A 3,563-nucleotide genomic window follows, 5' to 3' on the forward strand; every position below is an offset into this window, starting at 1 on the left:
GAGCTGTTGTACAAAAAAAAGCATGCTAACAGATGGTTGGTTTGTGTACATACAGCCCCATATGTAGGTCAGGTGTGCCACGGTGGCTGGTCGCCCTGGCAACTGGGAACCAAACAAGAGAGACTCGCGGACCATCTCGTTCCCTCGATTGCTGGTTATCCTTCAGATTATGTCCACCGCATCACATTAGTGTGGAAATGAGTTCAGATGATGCACTGTGGACTGCGGAGATCAATAATCCAGCACACATCTGGCAGCATCAGTGATGCATTTGCAATTAAAGCCATTAACCTAAAAAGAGTGTAATCCTGTACACGTTCCAGTTCCATCTGCAAGGGTACACTAGCCTTTAGATGTATATACTGTACGTGCACGACCTTGGGGCTTCACTGCATCAGAACGGGGTTCTCCCTGCCTGTCTTCCTTCATCACAATGGCGAGCGCACGTGAGTGGTTGCAGTGGGTTGATGGTGCATGCAGAATGCTGATGAGCTTCTTGGGCTGCTAAGAGAAAAAAAAACTGGAAACCTCTTTGCCTGCAAGATAGAGCTACACGGAAGGGAGTGAGAGAGAAAACAGATCTCCCCACGTTGTTCATCAATGTCAAAACGCCACCAAGCACATGCGGGCGACCGTTGTTACACATGTAGGCCGAATTACCTCTGCATGTGTACGTGACTCTCACCCATCCATTCTTGTCCTTTCTTATAACATAATTCTGCATCCTCAGAGGCTTGCCATGTACACAAACACTCCTTCCTACATTTAGCTTCCCGCATAGATGGCGAATACAAACGGCCTTTGTCATCGCAGTGTCCCACTTTTAATGTCTGTCCAGGCTAATGAGGTGAAAAATTAGCTAGAGGCACACCAGGGAAGCTTTTACAGGAAACAACACGCAGAGCTTTATTTATTTATTTTTTATTTTTTGAAGGAGATTAGGCATTGTGTATTTATACTCCACATAAAAGCCATTATTCAAAAGGCTATCAGTGATGATGGATTGTTTTGAAGGTGAGAGACGCTTGATGTTTTCTCCAGGTTCTAATCAAGCAAAGGCGGGTTGAGTGAAGGCCAAAGGGACTTTATTGATGCAAAACAAACGTCATCACGGTACTAAGTGTGCACCGTAAAGTTCAAACAGGCAGGAGTTTACTCTGTGCATTGGAACAGCGCCTAGCTGTTTGAATGGAGTGAGACCTCAGTCAGTCATACGGTCTCTAGCATACACACACACAAAGTGCAGCAAATATGTCTCGTGAGGAGTAATGCAAGGTCACAGAGGGAAATATACACAGCCCTTGTGTGGGAATATTAATGGGGACCTATAATGCTCATTTTCCGGCTCATACCTTTGTATTGAGTTGGGGTCTCCTATAGAGCAGCTACACACAATAACCCACATATAGAAAACTTTAGATTTTCCAGAATCTGCACCTATATTTCCTTTTTGATCTGTTTTAATTTATTCCACCCATGGCCTGCCTCTGGGCATGCCCACTTTGCTGTGATTGGTCACACGCCCAAAGTGCAAACCATATAAGGAAGTCCCGGCCCTCTGTGATCCAAACTTCTTTCAGGGCTCTCTTCCAAATAAACCTCATTGTCTGAAACTTTGGCATCGTTTAACATGAGAATACAACATTCTAACTACATTTAAATAGGAAGAAGAAGAGAAGGAATTGATACATGAAAAATGGTGCACAATTACAATAATGATCTAAAACAAAATAACATATTGTGCTCGTGGCTGCACAGTGGTTAGCACGCAGGCCTCACAGCGAGGAGACCCGATCTCTGTGTGGAGTTTGCATGTTCTTCCCGTGCATGCGTGGGTTTTCTCCGGGTACTCCGGTTTCCTCCCACATTCCAAAAACTGCAGTAGACCAAAGAATGGACAAGGCCAAATAACAACGATGAATGAGTGAAAACACAGTAATACTACAATATTACTTATGAACAATATACCTGAATAACAAAAATTAAGACTGTGATGGCATACAACAGTGGTGCTTAAACTGGGGGTTGTGCCCCCTCGGGGGACCGGCATTATGACAGGGGAGCCCGGTTACTGTTGTAGCTTGAAAATGATAATACGTTAGATAAAGGCATACTGTAAATGAGAAAAGTCATTAGTATGACCAGAATATGCCTGCACGGTGGCGAGTGGTTAGTGCGCAGGCCTCACAGCTAGGAGACCCAAGTTCAATTCCACCCTCGGCCATCTGTGTGGAGTTTGCATGTTCTCCTCCCACATTCCAAAAACATGCTAGGTTAATTGGCGACTCCAAATTGTCCATAGGTATGAATGTGAGTGTGAATGGTTGTTTGTCTATATGTGGCAACCAGTCCAGTGTATACCCCGCCTTTCGCCAGAAGACAGCTGGGATAGGCTCGCAACCCTCGTGAGGATAAGCGGTAGAAAATGAATGAATGAATGAATAATGTGATCTTAAAACGTTTCAAACCAAGAGATGAGGAAAATAATCCAAACAAGTCAGTCATAGATGATACAGGTGGTCCTCCCATACAACAAGCTGTCAAATCGTCCACCATCACCACACAACGAACACGATGACACATTCAAAGATGACACATTTTGCTGAGCCGTGGCTTCTCACTCCACAGGCAAGCACCATCTATGAAGTGCTTGGACTGCCAACGTTGACTGTGTTCATTCATATGCTGACGTTTTATTCTGATATACTAAGAGTGCCATCGAAGCAGACAAACGTCATTTGATGAATTACACTGGCATAATCCAGTTACATCTGAGTTGATTAATAGTCTGCCAACAGCCGGTCAACACCTTTAAGTATCTCATGCATCCTCCAAGTATCGAATGAAACATTAATTCACTTACTAATGATTGAGGTGGAAAGACGAGCCTATATTTAAACATCCCATTCATTAAGTTGAGGCCTGTGTTATAGCATTTCCCCTGCGGGGGAGGGTGTAACATTTTGTGGTGGTGCTGTCGAATGCTTGACACCCAGTATGCAGAGACGGTATTCTTATTTCTTTATTATTTGTATTTGTTTCCTCCTCCTGTTACAGTAAATGTCACTTTGAGGCGTTTCCGTGGCGACAGCGACATCATGTGTCAGTCAGAGGTACTTACTGTTAGACAGTGACTTTTGTTCGATAAGTGGCCTTGAAATAGCGCAGCTTCACTTCCATTTTTCCATATTTTAGTTTGTACTTCCTTTCAGTTCATCATTTGATCAATACATGAAGAGTATTTCCAAAAATATATAACAATTGTGTTTTCATTGACCATAAATACATAATCTAATGCCAATATTTGTCACACATTCCTTTTATTCTCCATGCAGGTTTAAATTTGGGCCTATCAACAACACCAAACACAGGAAATGCGTCATCAGTAGGCAAAATCCTCCTTATATATTCCCCACAATCAATTAACAAAAAAAGTTTGCAACAATTTACAATTGCAAAAATGTAAAGAAAATATATCCAAGCAAATGTTACCATTACAAAACCAACCCACCTGAATTTTGCCCCTAAAGCCGACTGCTTCCGGAAGTGACGTCACGGTATTG

This window comes from Doryrhamphus excisus, unplaced genomic scaffold (genome assembly GCF_037039965.1).
Source record: "Doryrhamphus excisus strain RoL-2023G ecotype Guam unplaced genomic scaffold, RoL_Dexc_Guam_v1.1 HiC_scaffold_24, whole genome shotgun sequence".
Lineage (NCBI taxonomy): Eukaryota > Metazoa > Chordata > Actinopteri > Syngnathiformes > Syngnathidae > Doryrhamphus > Doryrhamphus excisus.